Source organism: Aotus nancymaae, unplaced genomic scaffold (assembly GCF_030222135.1).
Source record: "Aotus nancymaae isolate 86718 unplaced genomic scaffold, 86718_ANA_hifiasm-v0.15.2.pri h1tg000007l, whole genome shotgun sequence".
Classification (NCBI taxonomy): Eukaryota; Metazoa; Chordata; class Mammalia; order Primates; family Aotidae; genus Aotus; species Aotus nancymaae.
Genome location: NW_026988418.1, coordinates 62240227 through 62262909, shown reverse-complemented (window position 1 = coordinate 62262909; position 22683 = coordinate 62240227). Strand labels below are relative to the sequence as shown.

General features: G+C 44.2%; 1 protein-coding gene, 1 non-coding gene and 2 pseudogenes across 2 annotated transcripts in view; all 4 read left to right on the top strand.

Annotated features, from left to right (window-relative positions):
- Positions 1 to 22683, top strand: part of LRIG2 (leucine rich repeats and immunoglobulin like domains 2) — a 183319-nt gene that overhangs the window by 50379 nt on the left and 110257 nt on the right. The window lies entirely within an intron of this gene.
- LOC105726982 (large ribosomal subunit protein eL37-like) lies at positions 10857 to 11150 on the top strand (annotated as a pseudogene).
- Positions 11474 to 11594, top strand: LOC135273516 (small nucleolar RNA SNORA32). The gene has a single exon (XR_010341306.1). It is a non-coding gene; the product is annotated as a small nucleolar RNA SNORA32 (small nucleolar RNA).
- LOC105726959 (pyruvate kinase PKM-like) lies at positions 12374 to 15729 on the top strand (annotated as a pseudogene).

The window sequence follows — 22683 nt, the reverse complement described above, 5'->3', positions numbered from 1 at the left end:
TGGGAGGCTGAGGCAGAAGAATAGCTGGAACCTGGGAGGCAGAGGTTGCAGTGAGCTGAGATTGCACCACTGCACTCCAGCCTGGGTGACAGAGCAAGACTCTGTCTCAAAAAAAAAAAAAAAAAGAAAAGAAAATATACACTGACGTGCTTAAGGGAAAGGGGCATCCTGTCTATAACTTACTATAAAACAGAAGAAAGTTCAGAAAAAATTTACACCCATACATATGCACACAAATACAGTGAGAGAGAAAGAGCAAGTATGTAGTAGATATTACCCTAGGTTGCTAGGAGAATCAAAATTAACAAGTGATTAATTCATGACTAACATCAGAAACTTGGAGAAATTGTGCCCCAATGCCCTTTTATCGAGTTCCCAGTGCCAATTTATGATGTAACAAAAGGTAGCACTCCACATGGCAAAAAGGCTCAAATGCCAGCCAGTCACTCTGTATGTTTGGGACATCTATAGAACACTTATTTTTTGAGACAGAGTTTAGCTCTTGTTGCCCAGGCTGATGTGCAATGGCACGATCTTGGCTCACTACAACCTCTGCCTCTTGGGTTCAAGCGATTTTCCTGCCTCAGTCTCCCAATTAGCTGGGATTACAAGCATGTGCTACCACGCCTGGCTAATTTTGTGTATTTAGCAGAGATGGGGTTTCACCATGTTGGTCAGGCTGGTCTCGAACTCCTGACCTCAGGTGATCCACTGCCTAGGCCTCCCAAAGTGCTGAGATTACAAGCGTGAGCCACCACGTCCGGCCTTATAGAACACTTAGACACTCTTCTAGCAAAAAAAATTTTAAACTGTCATCTTCACATTGAGTGATTGCAGTCACAAATTTCACACAGCTCTCCTGCTTGTATCATAGAATAATCCATTTTCTGATGAACAGATTGAATCCAAATAAATTCCAAACACTTGTATAATGTGGAGATAAAACATTTTAGGTTCAAAGCTCAAAGCCAATTAAAAACTGGCATGGGCTACGGTTTGAACCATCACCAACTTGTCTTTACTCTGTTATTTGTCTGCTGTCTTTGTCTGCTATTCCATATCACTTGCTGGAAGGAAGCAGCCATATTGAAATACAAATTGTGCTTGTTTCTTTTTTAAAAAAGGAAAACAAATAGATGGTTTATTCTAAGAATGTACAGGAACTTATATTCTAAACGTCCATAAATGCATATTCTAGGGACTCTTATCTCAGAAGCCTACTACGGTTTCTCTTTAATCTTTTTAAACATCCTGTTACATAAATTGCAGCTGTATCTATAGCAGGAAGAATAATAAGATAATAATTGGTCAAACATCAAAAGCACTTGGGTGGGTCTTCCACAAACCTTTAGTTTTCTCTCCCACCAACACCATGTTCTTGGCTTTTTGTTTCCAACCGCATTAATGTATTTTTTGTTTGTTTGTTTCTTCTTTTTCCTTTCCCCTGAGTAATTACTATGAATTTTTGCCAGGTCAAGAATTCTTCCCAAGAACAAACCTGAAGTATGAAAAAAATCAAACAAATTGTACCTGACAATAAGATGTACTCTTTCCAGGCCCACCCCCTCCCTTTGATTTCTTTCTCCAGATTGAGTGGGTTTAATTGGTGGAATTGCACGTCCTCAGTGTTTCATGAAGGAGAGATCCCCTACCTGACCTATGACCTGCTAGGAATTTCCTATTAACTTTCATGGGATGAATTTGGAATTGTCTTTACCACCCAGTATTTACTAAGTAAGAATCACACAAATTGTCTTATGCAGGCTGTGAATCTAATATATGTATACATATAACAAGTATTTCTTGATGATAAAATGTTAGAGTTGGTTGGGAGTTGCTGGAAGTTGGAGAAAAAAAAGAGGGAGACAAAGAAAAATGTTTGAGTTATGGCCGGACATGGTGGCTCATGCCTGTAATCCCAGCACTTTGGGAGGCCGAGGCGGGTGGATCACTTGAGGTCAGGAGTTTAAGACTAGCCTGGCCAATATGATGAAACCTCATCTCTACTAAAAATACAAAAAGTAGCTGGGAGTGGTGGTGTGCACCTGTAATCCCCAGCTACTCAGGAGGCTGAGGCGGGAGAATGGCTCAAACCCAGAAGGCAGAGGTTATGGTAAGCCAACGCCACTGTATTCCAGCCTAGGTGATAGGGCGAGACTCAGTCTCAAAAAAAAAAAAAAAGTTAGGAAGAGTTTTGAGGTCATTCAACTTGACGTCTTTTCCATAACATTTTATCAAATGGTTGCAAGCCAAAAACTCAGTTGTTACAACAAGGAGCTCCGTATGGTGTTGGGCAGCTTAATCCATTGCTGGGCAGCTCTCATCTTAACCCTTGCTTCTTGTTGTGGGTTTTGGAGCCTCACAGAATATATCTACCTCTCTCCATATGACAACCCTTCACACACTGGGTAGCTGCTAATTTGTGCCAATTAAGCTATCACCAGGTCTCTTAATGATTTTTCTGATCACATTGGGTAAATGCATGAACATCAGAAAGTTAATGTTTAACTCTGGAAGGTAAGATTATGGTTATACTTTTATTTTCTTGTTTATATGTAAATTCTAATTTTCACAATAAATATTTACTTTAATAATGAAAACATTTGGCCAGGTATGGTGGCTCACGCCTGTAATCCCAGCACTTTGGGAGGCCAAGGCGAGTGGATCACTAGGTCAGGCGTTTGAGACCAGCGTGGCCAACAAGGCAAAACCCCATTTCTACTAAAAATACAAAAATTAGGTCGGGCTCGGTGGCTCACACCTATAATCCCAGCACTTTGGGAGGCCTAGGCGGGCTGATCACCAGGTCAGGAGTCCAAGATCAGCCCGACCAACATGGTGAAACCCTATCTCTACTAAAAATACAAAAATTAGCTGGGCGTGGTGATGCACACCTATAATCCCAGCTACTCAGGAGACTGAGGCAGGAGAATCGCTTGAACCCAGGAGGCAGAGGTTGCAGTGAGCAGAGATCGTGCCACTGTACTCCAGCCTGGGCAACAGAGCTAGACTCTGTCTCCAAAAAAAAAAAAAGAAAGAAAATACAAAAATTAGCTGGGTGTGTTGGTGGGTGTAGTCCCAGCTACTCAAGAGACTGAGGCAGGAGAATCACCTGAACCTGGGAGGCGGAGGTGGCAGTGAGTGGAGATCGTGCTGCTGCGCTTCAGCCTGGGCAACAGAGCGAGACTTGGTCTCAAAAATGATAATAATAATGAAAACATTTTTGTTGAGTTTCTTCTAGATGCAGTTCTTGGCAGGTATATCTAATTACACTACAATAACCTTGAGGGATAGGCATTGTAATTATTCCCATTGTACAGATGAGGAAACTGGGGCATGGAGGGATTAAATAATTTGCCCAAGGCCGCAGAGCTAAGTAAGTGGCTGATACAATATTGGAACCCAGGTTTGCCTGATTTTTAAGTATTCCTCTTTTTCTTCTTTTTTTGAGACTGAGCCTTGCTCTGTCGCCAGGCTGGAGTGCAGTGGCACAATCTCAGCTCACTCAACCTCCTCCTCAGGTGTTCAAGCCATTCTGCTGCCTCAGCCTCCCAAGTAGCTGGGACTACAATCGCACACAACCAAGCTCGGCTAATTTTTTGTATTTTAGTAGAGACAAGGTTTCACCGTATTGGCCAGGATGGTCTCAATCTCCTGACCTTGTGATTCACCCGCCTCAGCCTCACAAAGTGCTGGGATTACAGGAGTGAGCCACTGCCTCTTTTTGTTTTTTTGTTATTTTTGGGGTTTTTTTGAGACAAGGTCTTACTTCGTCACCGAGGCTGGAGTGGGGTGGTGTGATCACTGCTCTCTGCAGCCTAGATCTCCTGGGCTCACGCAGTCCTCCCACTTCAACTTCCCAAGTAGCTGGGACCACAGGCACGAGCCACCATGCCCAGCTAATTTTTTTTCTTTTTTAGGGACGGGATCTCCCTATGTTGCCCAAGCTGCTATCAAACTCCTGGGCTCAAACCATCCTCCCACTTCAGCCTCCCAAAGTGTTGGAGCCACCGTGCCTGGTGGACAGTTCCTTTTATAAGAAAAACAATTTATTTCTTTTGGCAGTGACAAGTAGGGCGTTATTTGTTTTGTTTGTAGTGTGTGTCCAGAAATTAGTACAAGATGCTGGATTTGATGTAAAGACCATAAAGCACACTGGGATTATTACGTCTTTTGATTTGGTCACAGTATAATATATCAATCCCCCTAAGACTGCGTTTGATTTTTTAACTGTAATACAAGATTACTGGTTCATATAGGAATTATAAAAAATCCTCTGGTTCTTATTTTATTTTTTCTTTCTCCCTTGACTCTACCATCCCCCACCATCTGCTAGCCCATCAACTCTCCCCTCCACCCCCATAACCAATGTAACAACCTAATTGTTAACATTTTTCTCTATACTCGTATAATCACATATAGACAAATACAAATGTACACATATTCAATGCAGTTTTTTTGTCATTTAAAAAGTGACTACTTTTTTGTCTCTTTTACTAAAAACATTTTTGTGTGTAAAATCCCTCTAAATCAACTGGTAGAGTATACATTCATTCCTTTTTATGGATGTTCCAAAATGTGAATGTACTATAATTTTTGCAACCATCACTCTATTGATGGACATCCATAGTATTTACAATGTGTGTGTGTGTGTGTGTGTGTGTGTTGCCACTTAAAATGCTGCAACAAATGTCCTTGGACATATGTCCTATAGTGTTTTTACTCCAATAGTTTTATTGAAACTAATGGTTTTATTTCAGAGGATAGATTCCCAGGACTGCAACTGCTGGGTCAAAAGGTATATGTATTTTATTTTATTTTTGAGACCAAGTCTCAATCTACCACCCAGGCTGCAGTGCAGTGGTGCAATCTTGGCTCACTGCAACCTCTGCTTCCTGGGTTCAAGTGATTCTCCTGCCTCTGCCTTCTGAGTAGCTGGGATTACAGGCATATGCTATCATGCCTGGCTAATTTTTGTATTTTTAGTAGACACAGGGTTTCACCATGTTGGCCAGGAGGGTCTCGATCTCCTGTCCTCGTGATCCACCCACCTTAGCCTCCCAAAGTGCTGGGATTACAGGCATGAGCCACCGCGCCCGGCCAAAAGATATATGTATTTTAAAAATAATAGCTGTTGTGATAGAATATTGTTTGCTAGGAAAGAAAAAGAAAAAGAAAAGAAAAAGTAAAATAATAGCTGTTGCCAGATTGGTTTCCAAAAAGACTGTAACACTCTAGATTTCAGTAGCAGCACATGAAAATACCCCTTGCCCCCCATCCCTGCAGCAATAGGTATTATAGTGTATTCAGTAGACATTATAATAAAAACCGTGAAATAAAATCAAAAGAAACTACTTCAACATATAAAGACACCCCAAATGACAAGGAACTATGATACTAACTGGCAAAATGTGAAAATTATTTTATTGAAAATCAGCAACTACACATGAGTTTTTAGTTAAATAAATCTCTCAAGTTTATTTCACTCTTAACTTTAAAATTAACACATAATAGACCAGGTATGGTGGCTCACACCTATAATCCCAGTACTTTGGGCAACCAAGGTGGGTGGATCACCTGAAGTCAGGATTTCAAGACCAGTCTGGACAACGTGATGAAACTCCATCTCTATTAAAATACAAAATTAGCTGGCCATGGTGGTGCATCCTGTAATTACAGCTACTTGGGAGGCTGAAGTAAGAGAATCACTTGGACCTGGGAGGCAGAGGTTGCAGTGAGCTGAGATCATGCCATTGCACTCCAGCCTGGGCAACAAGAGTAAAACTCCATCTCAAAAAAAATTAACATATAATATACACATAAAATGTACACAGATCATAAGTGCACACATCAATGATCAATGAATTATTGCAAAGTAAACACATTTGTATAACCACCACACAGGTCAAGAAAGCTATTACCAGCACTTCAGAAGCCTACCTCACGCCCCCTTCCTCCTTCCTATAGAGAACCAGTCCTGACATTTAATACCACCAAATAGTTTTGGCTAGTTTGGAAATATACATACAAGTGGCATCATGCAATCTGTACTCTTTTGTGTGTGTTTGGTTTATTTCTTTCAACATTATCTTTGTGAAGTTTCTTCATGTTTCTGATAGCAGTAGTTCACTCACTCTCATTGCTGTACAATAGTTCATTACTTGAATAATAAACCACAATTCGGCTGGGTGTGGTGGCCCATACCTGTAATCCCAGCACTTTGGGAGGCAGAGGCAGGTGGATCACCTGAGGTCAGGAGTTCGAGACCAGCCTGACCAACATGGAGAAACCCTGTCTCTACTAAAAATACAAAATTAGCCAGGCATGGTGGCGCATGCCTGTAATCCCAGCTACTCGGGAGACTGAGGCAGAAGAATTGCTTGAACCCAGGAAGCGGAGGTTGCAGTGAGCCGAGATGGCGCCACTGCACTCCAGCCTGGGCAACAAGAGAGAAACTCTGACTTAAAAAAAAAAAGAGGCTGGGCTCCGTGGCTCACGCCTATAATCCCAACACTTTGGGAGGCCGAGGTGGGCGGATCACCTGAGGTCAAGAGTTTGAGACCACCTTGACCAACATGGAAAACCCCTTCTCTACTAAAATACAAAATTAGCAGGGCATGATGGCTCATGCCTGTAATCCCAGCTACTCAGGATGCTGAGGCAGGAGAATCGCTTGAACCCAGGAGGTGAGCCAAGATGGCACCATTGCACTCCAGCCTAAGCAACAAGAACAAAACTTCATCTCCCCCCCCCAAAAAAAATTAGCCAGGTGTTGTGGTAAATGCCTGTAGTCTTAACTACTTGGGAGGCTGTGGCAGGAGATCACTTGAGCCCAGAAATTTGAGGCTGCAGTGAGCTATGATCACACCTCTGCATTCCAGCCTGGGCACAGAGCAAGATCTCATCTTTAAAACAAAACAAAACAATATAAATATTTGTGGTCTACTGTGTTCTAGGTACTGAGTGGGGTTAGAACAGTTAAAAAAAAAAAATAGACCATACCCAGACTGTCATGAAATTTACATTCTACTTGATGAGATAGATGTGAATAAAAATTCAGATCATTTAATGAGGAAAGTGAAATGGAGCAACACTAAATGAGGAGGAAGCACATAACTTGAGAAGGCACTAACCATGTGAAGACTGGGAGTGTACTATTCCAGGCAAGGGGAACAGCAAGCACAGAGGCCTTGAGGAAGGGATGGGCTTCGAGAAACAAGGAGAGCAGTGTACCTAGAGCAGAATGTGAACAAAGGCAAGTAGAGGAAAGGTAGACAGAAACTATATTCTGTTAAGGTCTTAAAATTTCTTCTATTTACTTACTTATTTTTTTAGAGATGGGAATCTCCCTGTGTCGCCTGGGGTAAGGTACAGTGGCTATTCACAGGAGCAGTGATAGCATACTGCGGCCTGGAACTCTGGGGCTCAAACAGTCCTCACCCTCAGCTTCCCAGTAGCTGAGACTACAGACTCACGCAACGTGCTTGGCAACGCCTTTTATTCTAAGTGCAGTGGCGAGATGGACAAGAGATGTACCATCCACATCTTCCTTTAAGGCAGGACTTGATGCCCAGATGTGAAGCATGTAGTCAGCAAACAGCTCTTTCAGGATCTACCTCAGACACAGACAGCCTCACTGCTTAAGAATATACCCTTCTTGGAGCAGACCACATCTAGAGACTAAGTGAGCAGGGTTATAAAGCCCCAGTCATTTTAATCGAACAATTCTAATGGACAATTCTTGTTTCAGAGCTCCCTGATGGGTGGACCAAAGCTATTTTGGGTCTGCATCACTTATTTCTTCCTCTAATTCAGATTTCTCTTTCTTCCTTTCACAGATGTTAAACCTTAATAACATCTTGAATCGAAAACTCAATCTCTGCATCTGTGATAAACTCAATCTGTGACAAATGGGAAGCCATTGAAAGATTTTTGAGCAAAGAATTGAAGTGGTCCGATTTAGGTTTTAGATCACTCTAGCTACTGTATAGAGGATGGACTGTGGGAAGTAAAAGTGAAAACAAGACCAGTAGCAGTGGCCCAGGGGAGAGATGGTGGTGATTTGATCTAGGGAGGAGAAAGGGGGAAGTGGATGGATTTGGGATATAATTTGGTTGTAGAAGTGATAACTGGTTTGCCGGGCCTGGTGGCTTATGCCTGTAATCCCAGCACTTTTGGAGACCAAGGTGGGTGGATCACAAGGTCAGGATCTCAAGACCAGTCTGGCCAACATGGTGAAACGCCGTCTCTACTAAAAATACAAAAATTAGCCAGGCATGGTGGCTTGAGCCTGTGGTCCCAGCTACTCAGGAGGCTGAGGTGGGAGAATCACTTGAGGTTGCAGTGAGCTGAGATCGCACCACTGCACTCCAGCCTGGGTAACAGAGCAAGACTCCATCTCAAAAAAAGAAAGAAAGAAAGAAAGAAAAATGATAACTTGTTCATCTCAAGCATTTTGATCAATTACTTTGCAGAAAACAAATTTAATGTGTCGAAGGAAACCAAAATATTTCTCTCTAAAATACTAGGGATTTTAGTTAAAATTAAAAGGTTAAAACACATGGCTTCGGGCACAGTGGCTCACGCCTGTAATCCCAGCACTTTGGGAGGCCGAGGTGGGTGGATCACGAGGTCAAGAGATCGAGACCATCTTGGTCAACATGGTGAAACCCCGTCTCTACTAAAAATACAAAAATTAGCTGGGCATGGTGGCGCATGCTTGTAGTCCCAGCTACTTGGGAGGCTGAGGCAGGAGAATTGCTTGAACCCAGAAGGTGGAGGTTGCCGTGAGCCGAGATCGAGCCTGGGTAACAAGAGCGAAACTCTGTCTCAAAAAAAATAAAAAATAAAAAATAAAACACATGGGCGCACTGCCCTTCCTAACTCTGTCTTCATCAACTCAGAAACAGCTCAGACACAGCAGTGCTAGAGGATCCAGGAGCAGACTTTACTCTTCCCATTAATTTACCTTCCCACATTTTCCTGCCTTTTGGAAGCCTAACATACTCTTCTTTGTTTCATCACTATGTAAGATTCATGGCTCTGGCTGAGTGCAATGGCTCACGCCTGTAATCCCAGCACTTTGGGAGGCTGAGGCAGGTGGATTGCTTGAGGCCAGGAGTTCGAAACCAGCCTGGTCAACATGGTGTCACCCTGTCTCTACTAAAAATACAAAAATTAGCTGGGCATGGTGGCACATGCCTATAATTCCAACTACTCGGAAGGCTGAGGCACGAGAATCTCCTGAACCCAGGTGGTGGAGGTTGCATGAGTCGAGAGCATGCCACTGCACTCAAGCCTGGGTGACAGAACAAGACTCTGTCTCAAAAAAAAAAAAAAATTCATGGCTCTTTGTTTAAAATAATATTTAAACAAGGTCCCTAAGCCACTGCCTGGAGAGAGAAATACTTTTGAACTGAGACCTCTCCCATTTGGGTACAGCATGTTAATAAACTTGTTTTTCTTTTGTTAATCTGACTTGTTTTCAAGTGTCTCAACTAAGAACCTTTTTACCCTTAAAAAGGGTAAAAAAAGAAATGATGTTTGATGTATTCTCCCCAACAGCGTGTTTTCATTTCTTTCATCTACTGTCCAGTAATCATTTCAAAAAAGAAAAGAGCATTAGTTACTGCCCGTGTGATGTGGCCCCTGCTTACCTGCACTCTCCCTCCTGTTTCCTGTTCCAGCCACCTCAGCTTTTTCACTGTTCCTCCAGCGTGGCAGGTTTATTCCTGCCACATGACTCTTTCACATGGTGTTTTCAGATTTTCTCTGTGGCACTCCGCACACATTGCCCACCTAAATTCTATTCATCCCTCAGGTAGTAGTTTAAATACTGTGTCCTCACAGGATTTCTCTAGCACTGCCTCCTCTCCCAGTGAAGCTAGTTCCTGTAATTACGGGCTCACATAAATCCCTAGGTTTCTTTCCTTCCTTCCTCCCTCTCCTCCCTCCCTCCTTCCCTCCTTCCTTCCTTCCTTCCTTTTCCTTCCTTCCTTCTTTTTTTTGAGATGGAGTTTCGGAGTTTTGCTTTTGTTGCCCAGGCTGGAGTGCAATGGCGCGATCTTGGCTCACTGCAAGCTCCGCCTCCCAGGTTCAAGTGATTCTCCTGCCTCAGCCTCCAGAGTAGCTGGAATTACAGGCATGTGCCACCACGCCCGGCTAATTTTGTATTTTTAGTAGAGATAGCATTTCTCCATGTTGGTCAGGTTGGTCTCGAACTCCCGACCTCAGGTGGTCCACCCGCCTCAGCCTCCAAAAGTGCTGGGATCACAGGCATGGGCCACCAGACCTGCCCAAAAAGTTATGCTTATAGGACACTAGCTCAGTACATTATAGTTCATCCTGTGGAATGTTATGCAATATCTGAAAACAATGTGATAGATTTATAACAATATGCATAATACAATACCTTGGATAAAAATATAATTTTATACAAATTTGTGTTTTTGTACAAATGGTATCTTTGTATTTTTATACAATTGGTATTGTATCATGATAGAGTATGAATGTAGATTTTCTGGACAGATGAACAAGACACTGTCAATGGTGGTTGCTTCTAAACTCTGGAGTAAGGGATGGCTGATAGAAAGAATTTACTTTTCTATTTATACTTTACCGGATTGATTGATTGATTTGTTTACTATGTGAATATACTGTTTAACTTTTTAAACACTTCTGAGATCCCTTTGAAGTGAAAAAAAAATTTAATACTAACATTAAAACAAAAGTTATGTTTATGCACAATTAATTTTCTGAAATAAATAAAGCTCTTAATTATATGTCTACACATGGAGCATGAGTTTATTCATTATGAAATTAATATCCAGCTCTCTGGTCTCGGCCGCAGAAGCAAGATGACGAAGGGAACGTCATCGTTTGGAAAGCATCGCCGTAAGACGTACACGCTGTGCCGCCGCTGTGGCTCTAAGGCCTACCACCTTCAAAAGTCGACCTGTGGCAAATGTGGCTACCCTGCCAAGAACAAGAGAAAGTATAACTGAAGTGCCAAGGCTAAAAGACGAAATACCACCAGGACTGGTCGAATGAGGCACCTAAAAATTGTATACCGCAGATTCAGGCATGGATTCCGTGAAGGAACGACGCCTAAACCCAAGAGGGCAGCTGTTGCAGCATCCAGTTCATCTTAAGAATTTCAACGATTAGTAATGCAATAAATGTCCTGGTTTTAAAAAATACAAATAAATAAAATAATTAATATCCAGAAGAGTTTATTATATTTGTAAAGGATTTGAAAGTTAGATTTTTATTTCATTCTATATAAATTCCCAAGATGGAATAATTTTGGGGAATAACCAAATATAAATTAAACATTATGCCAAGCACGGTGGCTTATGCCTGTGATCCCAGCACTTTGGTAGGCTGAGGCGTGCTGATCACCTAAAGTTGGGAGTTCGAGACCAGCCTGACCAACATGGAGAAACCCCATCTCTACTAAAAATACAAAATTAGCTGGGCATTACCAAGGCTTTTAGAATGCTTTTTCTCATTTGCTGTGGACACGACCATAAGAAAATTTCCCAGTAGGTTTTCTATCTGCTACCTTGCTAGCAATCAGCCTATTGAGAATATTTGATTAACTGTATTAGAAATGCAATACAAATATAATGTGAGCCACATGTGAATTTTCTTTTTTTTCTAATAGCTGTTTCATCAGTAATCAATGAGATTTTAAAGTTGTCTTTTGGGCAGTGTAGCCTAGATCTCTTGAATCATGCAAATGTGCTTTGCCTTTGTCTTGTAACCCTTGTGCATTATAACCCTTGTGGGTTGCAGTTTGTGTGTAGCAGTTAACTCAGGCTGGTTCTAGGACTCATTCATGTTCACTCACTGTACAATCATCTCTGGAAATGTAAAATTTACTTTTATATTATTGTTATGTAGGGCTGGCTGACAGGACAAGTAGATTAAAATAAGCATCAGTTTCATTAAAAAGGGCCAACCTGAAGATAAATCTTTTCACTCCAACTCTTATTTTTTTTACTTTTTTTTTTTAAACCTTTCTGCAAGTCTGACACTCCAACTCTTTAGAGAATCTAAAGTGACTTTGATGGACAGTGGAAGAAATCACAACATGGAATTCCTTGAATAAAAATTTATTGACTTAAAAAAAAAAAAGCCAGGCGTGGTGGCTCATGCCTGTAATCCTAGCACTTCGGGAGGCCTAGGTGGGTGGATCACCTGAGGTCAGGAGTTCAAGACCAGCCTAGCCATCATGGTGAAACCTCATCTTTTAAACTTTTTTTTAAAAAAACTGTATTGACTTAAAAAAAATTGGCACAGCTTCGCATCCCGGGGCTACAGACCTCCTCACGTTTGCAGCGTAGCCCGAGTCCATCAGCACCCGAGGACCTCAGCAGCCATGTCGAAGCCCCATAGTGAAGCCGGGACTGCCTTCATTCAGACCCAACAGCTACATGCAGCCATGGCTGACACATTCCTGGAGCACATGTGCCGCCTGGACATTGACTCACCACCCATCACAGCCTGGAACACTGGCATCATCTGTACCATTGGCCCAGCTTCCTGATTGGTGGAGACGCTGAAGGAGATGATTAAGTCTGGAATGAATGTGGCTCGTCTGAACTTCTCTCGTGGAACTCATGAGTACCACGCGGAGACCATCAAGAATGTGCGCGCAGCCATGGAAAGCTTTGCTTCTGACCCCATCCTCTACCGGCCCATTGCTGTGGCTCTGGACACTAAAGGACCTGAGATCCGAACTGGCCTCATCAAGGGCAGCGGCACCACAGAGGTAGAGCTGAAGAAGGGAGCCACTCTAAAAATCACGCTGGATAACGCCTACATAGAAAAGTGTGACGAGAACATCCTATGGCTGGACTACAAGAACATCTGCAAGGTGGTGGAAGTGGGCAGCAAGATCTACGTGGATGATGGGCTTATTTTTCTCCAGGTGAAGCAGAAAGGTGCTGACTTCCCGGTGACAGAGGTGGAAAATGGTGGCTCCTTGGGCAGCAAGAAAGGTGTGAACCTTCCTGGGGCTGCTGTGGACTTGCCTGCTGTGTCAGAGAAGGACATCCAGGACCTGAAGTTTGGGGTTGAGCAGGATGTCGATATGGTGTTTGCGTCATTCATCCGCAAGGCAGCTGATGTCCATGAAGTGAGGAAGGTCCTGGGAGAGAAGGGGAAGAACATCAAGATAATCAGCAAAATCGAGAATCATGAGGGGGTTTGGAGGTTTTATGAAATCCTGGAGGCCAATGATGGGATCATGGTGGCTCGTGGTGATCTAGGCATTGAAATTCCTGCAGAGAAGGTCTTCCTTGCTCAGAAGATGATGATTGGGCGGTGCAGCCGAGCTGAGAAGCCTGTCATCTGTGCCACTCAGATGCTGGAGAGCATGATCAAGAAGCCCCTCCCCACCCGGGCTGAGGGCAGTGATGTGGCCAATGCAGTCCTGGATGGAGCTGACTGTATCATGCTGTCTGGAGAGACAGCCAAAGGGGACTATCCTCTGGAGGCCGTGCGCATGCAGCACCTGATTGCCCATGAGGCAGAGGCCGCCATCTACCACTTACAATTATTTGAGAAACTCCACCGCCTGGCGCCCATTACCAGCGACTCCACAGAAGCCACCGCCGTGGGTGCCATGGAGGCCTCCTTCAAGTGCTGCAGGGGGGCCATAATCGTCCTCACCAAGTCTGGCAGCTCTGCTCACCAGGTGGCCAGATACCACCCACGTGCTCCCATCATTGCTGTGACATGGTATCCCCAGACAGCTCGTCAGGCCCACCTGTACCGTGGCATCTTACCTGGGCTGTGTAAGGACCCCGTCCAGGATAAGGCCGTGGACCTCCAGGTGAACTTGGCCGTGAATGTTGGCAAGGCCTGAGGCTTCTTCAAGAAGGGAGATGTGGTCATCGTGCTGACATGGTGGCGCCCTGGTTCCGGCTTCATCAACACCATACGTGCTGTTTCTGTGCCGTGATGGACCCCAGAGCCCCTCCTCCAGTCCCTGTCCCACTCCCTTCCCCCAACCCATCCATTAGGCCAGCAATGCTTGTAGAGCTCACTCTGGGCTGTAATGCGGCACTGGTGGGTTGGGACAGCAGAGAAGATAAACGCCTCGCTGAAACATGGCTGTGTTTACAGCCTGCTCTGGTAGGACCGCCCAGAGCCTGGCTGCCCATCATGCGGCCCCACCCAATCAAGGGAGGAAGGAGGAATGCCGGACTGGAGGCCCCAGGAGCCAGATGGCAAGAGGGCGACAGCTTCCTTTCCTGTGTGTACTCTGTTCAGTTCCTTTAGAAAATGGATGCCCAGAGGATTCCCAACCCTGGTCTGGGGGCAGGAAATAGCCAGCAAGAGTTAGGGGCCTTAGTGCACAGGGCACTTGTTCCATTTAAGCCGACTCTGGCCCTGGCCCTTACTTGCTTCCCCAACCCCCTGGGCCTCCCCAGTTTGCACCTGTCCCAACCCTCCACTCAGCTGTCCTGCAGCAAACACTCCACCTTCCATTTTCCCCCACTACTGCAGCGCCTCCAGGCCTGTTGCTATAGAGCCTACCTGTATGTCAATAAACAACAGCTGAAGCACCAAAAAAAAAATTAGCCGGGTATGGTGGTGGGCACCTGTAGTCCCAGCTACTCCGGAGGCTGAGGCAGGAGAATCACTTGAACCCAGGAAGCCGAGGTTGCAGTGAGCCAAGATCACACCACTGCACTCCAGCCTCGGCAACAGAGCAAGACTCCATCTCAAAAAAATGAATAAATAAACATTACTTGCTCACAGTTTAATTTTTGATTTGTCTCGTTTGCAGTGAGGTCTTGCTGTGTTGCTCAGGCTGGCTCAAACTCCTGGGCTCAAGCAGTCTCTTACCTCAGCCTCGAAAGGGCTGGGATTACAAGTGAGCACCACTCCACCTGGCCCAAATAATTTTTTAAAAAATTATACAAAATTCCATCACAATTTTATAGCAAAATATGACCTTTGATTTAGAATATGATTATATTTTAATTGTATGTATGATACGAATTATATCCAAAGATAACAATGCCTAAAACACAAGAGACTCTTAAGATGGGCCTGAGCAGCATAACTCTAAACTACATAAAAAATAAATTTGTGGGCCGGCACAGTGGCTCACACCTGCAATCCCAGCACTTAGAAAGGCCGAGGCAGACAGATCACAAGGTCAGGAGATCACGATCATCCTGGCTAACACAGTGAAACCCTGTCTCTACTAAAAGTACGAAAAATTAGCCAGGCGTGGTGGCGGGGGCCTGTAGTCCCAGCTACTCAGGAGGCTGAGGCAGGAGAATTGCTTGAACCTGGGAGGCGGAGGTTGCAGTGAGCCAAGATCACACCATGGCACTCTAGACTAGGTGACAGAGTGAGAGAGACTCAGTCTCAATAAATAAATAAATAAATAAATTTGTATCTAATTCAGCCTATGGTATTTGAAAAAAATCACTTAATGTGAATAAGGAATGACAAGCTAGTCAGAAGAGGAAATAGTTGAAAAGGATTAACTACTCCTTTCTGATTAGGCAAAGCCTGTGCCTTGCACTCCCCTGCCTCTGTCTTTCTGCTGTGACTGTTGCTCTCCCTCTTTACCATGACTTTGGAACCCTTGCCATCCTTCAAGAAGGGCAAGAGGCCATTGCTTTTAGAAAGCAGTATCATGATTGCTGATGAACTATATAAGGTCTATTTATCTTTCTTTCACTAAGAAAGATAATTTTTTAAAAGGTGGATTTTATAATTCACATACCATAAAATCCACCTCAGATTTTATTCCCATCTGAGGTGGGTTTTATGGTATGTGAATTATATCTCAATGGAAAAAAAGAGAAAGACAGTTTTCATGCTGGAAGACAAAGAACAAAGATAGGTAAGAAATTTGATCGGCCTGGGCAACATGGTGAGACCCTGTCTCTACAAAGTATCAGCCGAACATGGTGGCTCATGCCTGTGATCCCAATACTTTGGGAGGCTGAGGCAAATGGATTGCTTGAGCTCAGCAGTTCAAGATCAGCCTGGGCAACATGGAAAAAATCAGTTTCAGCCAGGTGTTGTGGTGCATGCCTGCAGTCCTAGCTACTCAAGGAGAGGCTGAGGCAGGAGGATCACCTGAACCCAGGAGGTGGAGGTTGCAGTGAGCCGTGATCCCACCACTGCACTCTAGCCTGGGTGACAGAGTGAGACCTAATCTCAAAAAAAAAAAAAAAAAAAAAAAAAAAAAAAAAAAAACTCAAAGTGGAAGGATAAAGATTTTGTTCAGGATTAGAAAGACAGACCAAATCGGTGTGAGCTCTGCCTCGTTAGCAATTTCTGTTGTGAAGCTAGAGAAGACCTGCTAAACAGTGGAGAATTGGTAACATCCCTAGAAAATCTCTTCACCTTCTTTCTGTTATTTCACTTTGTATAAAATGAGTAGGGGCAGCCAGGAGCGGTGGCTCATGCCTGTAATCCCAGCACTTTGGGAGGCCTACGTGGGTGGATCATCTGAGGTCAGGAGTTCCAGACCAGCCTGGCCAACATTGTGAAACCCCATCTCTACTAAAAATACAAAATTAGCCAAGCATGGTGGTGTGTGCCTGTAGTCCCAGCTGCTCAGGAGGCTGAGACAGGAGAATTGCTTGAACCCTGGAGATGGAGTTTGCAGTGAGCTGAGATCACGCCATTGCACTCCAGCCTGGTCAACAAGAACGAAACTCCACCTCAAAACAAACAAACAAGAAAAAAAAAAAGAATAGGGGCAAAGTGTCTTCCTAAATTTTTTTGTTTTTGAGAAGGAATCTTGCTCTGTTGTCCAGGCTGGAGTGCAGTGGCTCAATCTGGGTTCATTGCAACCTCTGCCTCCTGGGTTCAAGCGACTCTCCTGCCTCAGCCTCCCGAGTAGCTGAGATCACAGGCACACGCCACCATGCCCAGCTAATTTTTTTGCATTTTTAGTAGTGACGGGGTTTCATTATGTTGGTCAGGTTGGTCTCAACTCCTGACCTCAAGTGGTCCACCCCCTCAGCCTCCTAAAGTGCTGGGATTATAGGCGTGAGCCACTGAGCCCAGAGGGTCTTCCTAAATTATGTTCTTGAGGGATCAGTGGCAGGGCACTGGGGAAGGGAGAAAGCGACTTGATTATAAATTCTTCATATTTCACCCATGAGCAAAATCTAGTTTGTCAAGCTAGCCCTTCTGGAAAATGTGGGGCTTCTGAGGAAATGTGTTATATTTAATATCCTGCAATCAGGCCAGGCCCGGCAGCTCATGCTCAGGTGGGTGGACCACCTGAGGTTAGGAGTTTGAGACCAGCCTGACCAACATAGTGAAACCCCACAAAAATTAGCCAGGCATAGTGGCAGGAGCCTGTAATCCCAACTACTCGGGAGGCTGAGGCAGGAGAATCATTTGAACCAGAGAGACAGAAGTTGCAGTGAGCCGAGATTGTGCCATTGCACTCTAGCCTGGGTGACAGAGCAAGACTCTGTCTCAAAAAAAAACCAAAAAAACAAAAAAAGAAAGAAAAAGAAATTAGCCAAGTGTGGTGGCACATGCCTGTAATCTCAGCTATTTGGGAGGCTAAGGCAGGAAACTCGCTTGAACCCAGGAGGCAGAGGTTGCAGTGAGCTGAGATTGTGCCATTGCACTACAGCCTGGGCAACAAGAGTGAGGCTGTGTCTCAAAATAAATGAAATAAATAAATAAATAAATAAAATCCTTAAATCAGTTAAGCCTTAGTGAGAGTCCCTTAGGGCCTCCCCATATGGGTATATGTTTTGAAGAAGAGAGTAGAGAGAACAAAAATGACAAGGGGGCCAGGCAAGGCATGGTGGCTCATGCCTATGATCCTAGCACTTTGAGAGGCAGAGATGGGTGGATCACCTGAGGTCAGGAGTTCCAGACCACTCTGGCCAACATGGTGAAATGCTGTCTCTACTAAAAATACAAAAATTGGCACTGGCGTTCCCAACAGTTTGGAAGGCTGAGGCCGGCAGATCACCTGAGGTTGGGAGTTCGAGACCAGCCTGACCAACATGGAGAAACCCTGTCTCTACAAAAAAACAAAAATTTGCTGGGCGTGGTGGTGCGTGCCTGTAATACCAGCTACTTGGGAGCCTGAGGCAGGAGACTCGCTTGAACCCGGGAGGCAGAGGTTGCAGTGAGCCGAGATCACGCCATTGCACTCCAGCCTGGGCAACAAGAGCGAAACTCCGTCTCAAAAAAATTTTTTTTTAATCTAAAAATTAGCTGGGGATGGTGGCTCGCACCTGTAATCCCATCTACTCGGGAGGGTGAGGCACGAGGATTGCCTGAACCCAGGAGGCTGAGGTTGCAGTGAACCGAGATGCACCATTGCACTCCAGCCTGGGCAACAGAGTGAGACTCTGTCTCAAAAAAAAAAAAAAAAAAAGAAAGACCAGATAAAATAATGATTGGGTTGATGAAAAGGCGAACAGAAAGGCCCTTAGACAAAATTATGCTTTTCCTATGTAGTTCTGGAAGTAATGTCCTCCTCTTTGTTTAGCAGAAAGAATTACCTCTCACGGGGAGAGGGTAGGGGGAGGGGAATTTCTTGCTAGGTAGAAAGGGAAGGTAGAACCAAGCCAGCAGAGATGTATTTTTACAAAGCATTGGATCTTTCTACACTTCTCAGGTCACATCATGTAAAGAGTAGCCTCTTTTAATACCTAGAACCCTCTTTATTTAGGTCAAATCAAGGTTTCTGGGTACTCTATAGTGGTCAAGCTGGGTAAAGGGTTAAGGAGGGAAGGAGAGGGACTTTTCACATCATATCTGTTGTATTTTTAAATTTTGTATTAAGAACATGTGTCATTTGTTGATAAAGTAAGTTGTTATTTTAAAGGCTTAATTAAGGCTGAGTAGTGAAATTTAAGATTTAGTTCTTTGCTCAGCATAGCCTCCAGTATTTATTTCTTTTCATACCCAACATGTTCATTTGCTTTGTGATTTTGTACTGTGGACTTTCAGTTTAGGGACCTCTCCCTGCAAGTGACACCCCCCACCGAAGTTATCTAATCTAATCTAAACAGATCAATTTATGCATGACATCTCATTTTCTTCCCTAAGCTCTGTTTCCCACCAGCAAACAAAACATCTTGTTAAAACAGAGACTGTCCACTTCAAGCTTCAGATCAGAATTTACAGTCAGATTCCAGGCCTGCTATTTACTAGCTACGTGACCTTCTGCAGGGCATGTTACCGCTCTGGGATTGGGTTTCCTCATGTGGGGCTGTAGAATCTGCACTCAATTTACTTGATAGAGGTCAAAGGATGTACTTCAGCTTCTGGCTCTGCCACTTTGTTGCTGTGTGACTTGGACACTCCGCCTGTCCTGTAAGCTTCCGTTTCTATAAAATGGGAACAATACTTCCTTCCAGGGAGGTTTTGAGAGTGGAATGAGGGATCTAAGATTCCTGGGGTCTAGGCCACTCGAGTGCTTAAACCATGTTAGTGTCTTCTCCTTTCTCTTCACCTGTTTCTTTCTGGGTTGTTTTTGTTTGCTTTTACTTTATAAAATAAGAATGGTGAACTACCTATTATGCAGATCTCCTGCCTCTCACAGTGCTTTATAAACTGTGAGGCAGAAAGCCAGAATGTATGGTTGTTTTGGCACCAGGAGGGCAAAGGGCCCCAGGCTCTGAATTTCTCTGACCTCTCTAAATTGTGTTTGAATTCCAGAGAAGAGCTCTGTTTTTCTAGGTAGGAATTAGGCAAGCTATTCCTGGAGCTCACCCCAGGCAGCACCGTGAGGGCTTGGGGCTTCCCTTCCACCAGACCTCCCTGTCTTTGAGAGCCTCAGCATCACAAAGCCACCTGGGGAGCCATGGGTAGGTATTGTTCTTCAGAGACACCTGGATGCTGGCTCACTCCCTCAGGAGGAGGGAAGCCATTGAGGCCTTTGAAACATTGTATTGAAAACTCACTCCTACACAGAAGCCAAAACTGACAAGGATGATAAGCTAATCATAATAATGAACTACTCCTGCTCTTCACTTACTGTGCTCTGAGACAGGTCAGAATGCTTTTAGCCCAGTACTTTGATTTTTTTTTTTTTGAGATGAAGTCTATCTCTGTCACCCACCAGACCTGTAATCCCAGCACTTTGGGAGGCCAAGGTGGATCTGAGGTCAGGAGTTTGAGACTAGACTGACCAACATGGCGCAAACCTGTCTCTACTAAAAATACAAAAATTAGCTGGGCGTGGTAGTGTGTGCCTGTAGTCCTAGCTGTTCCGGAGGCTGAGGTAGGAGAATCGCTTGAACCTGGGAGGTGGAGGCTGCAGTGATCTGAGATCATGCCATGGCACTCTGGCCTGGATGACAAAGAGAGACTCGTTCTCAAAAATAGAAAAAATAAACTGTGAAAAGGGTAAGGAGAAAGTGAGATTCAGTAACCTACAAACTATTTTAGGCAGGACACTTTTCAAAATGCAGTTGGCAGCACTGGAAGTTGAACTGAGTGTGGTTTCCAGTGCAGGGCATCTGGCCACCTTAGTAAATACTGCTGATCAACTCTCTCTGGCTCTGGCCGGCCTGCCAGACACCAAAACACAGGAGACATGACAAATTACTAGCATCTTTTGCTTTTTTATTTTTATTCCTTTTTAAATTTTATTCTATTTTATTTTTTGTGGAGAACAGGGTCTTGCTCTATTGCCCAGCCTAATCTCGAACTCCTGGGCTCAAGCTGTTCTCCTGCCTCTGCCTACCTGAGTGCTGGGGTTACAGGTGTGAGCCACTGCACTCGACCTTTGTTTTTGTTCTGTGTGCTTATGATAATGGCTGGAAATAGGAGTTTCTCTTACACACAGTAGCAGGGACACAGTTTCTCTCCTCTTTCCTTTCTAAAGGACAGTGTCAATGACATGTCCAGGACAGGTCAGAGAACGTTACATCAGAGATACTGCTGCTATATTTACCCTCTAGTTGCTTTTCAAGCAAAGCAATTTATATGATAAAAAGCAGCAGAGACAAACTATCCTGGGTATCTTCAGAGAAGAAAAACATTGAATTTTAAAGCTCTACATTTTACTTTGCAGTCAATTTTTTCTGGGGGCTAAATTTCCTTTTTCTCTTTCTTTTTACCTTTTTAAATTCTCTGAGAGAGTTAAAGAGATGTATTGGCCAGGCAGCAGTGACTCATGCCTGTAATCCCAGCACTGTGGGAGGCTGAGGCGGGTGGACCACCCGAGGTCAGGAGTTTGAGACCAGCCTGGCCAACATGGTGAAACCCCATCTTTACTAAAAATACAAAAATTAGCCTGGTATGGTGGCTTATGCCTGTAATCCTATCTACTTGGGAGGCTGAGGCAGGAGGATTGCTTGAATCGGGGAGGCGGATGTTACAGTGAGCCAAGATCGTGCCACTGGACTCCAGCCCGGGTGACACAGCAAGACTCCATCTCAAAAAAAAAAACAAACTGTAATTCCAGCCAGGAAATGATAAGAGTCCCAAATTTTAAATAGAGAATGCTGAGAGAATTAGGAAGGTGTTAAGAGAAGCTTTAAAGGAGAGAGTTGTATTTGAGATGGGAGGGGACGAGAGGACATTACAGATAGAAAAAAGAAAGGTGTAGAAGAGCAGAGGTTCAAGATGTGCTAAGGGAACAATCGCTACAGCAGTCTGACACTTGGCAGGGAACAATGGGTGATAAGTTGGGCTCGCATTTGGAGAGGTTAAGAAGTCTGTACTTAATTTCACAGATAATGGAGTGGCTGATATTCTTGTTGAGAAATGACAATGATTAAAATAGTGCTTTAGGGCAATTCATATAGCAGCTGCCCTGGGTGGTGGGGACAGACTGGAGGGATAAAAGATCTCGGTGCTTCAGTGAGGCATACTGATAGCAGAACATAATAAAGTCCTCCTTGACCAGTTAGTCACCCACAATGAACCTCTGCATCAAATGCTGCTCAAGGGAGAACTTCCCACCTAGCACTTACATATTCACTATTTATACTTAACCAATTATGTTTTTAGCTGGTTTTCTTTCTTTTGCAAGTCTGATTGTGACTCCCCTAATATTAGAGGGTGAGCTTCCTGAGAACCGGGCCTTTATTAGTTCTTTTCCTCTTCCTCCCTTTGTTGCAGAGGCCCAAATTCCCTCAACTCCGTGTCCAGCCTAGTAGTGGACCTCACTCAGGAGGAACAAGCTGACACTCAACTTCTGGGTGGGCCCAGCCTACATTTTCCTTCCGCTTTGGTTTCAGGTATTTTTGACAACATCTAAAACACCCAATTAATTCAGAGGGCGAAAAAAGGGATTAATTGGCAGGCAGGTGGGGATGAAGAGATGTGGTTGTGTCATAGTGAAAGACAGAACTGAGTTATGGTCCTTTAAAAACAATTTATACCTCCAGGGGCGGTGGCTCATGCCTGTAATCTTAGCACTTTGGGAGGCCGAGGTGGGTGGATTACCTGAGGTCAGGAGTTAGAAACCAGCCTGGCCAACATGGCAAAACCCCGTCTCCACTAAAAATACAAAAATTAGATGGGAATGGTGGCGTACGCCTATAATCCCAGCTACTCAGGAGGCTGAGGCAGGAGAATCGCTTGAGCTCAGGAAGCGGAGGTTGCAGTGAGCTGAGATCGAGCCACTGTACTCCAGTCTGGGTGACAAAGTGAGACTCTGTCTCAAAAAAAGAAAAAAGTCCATTATTTTAACCACTGTAGACTACT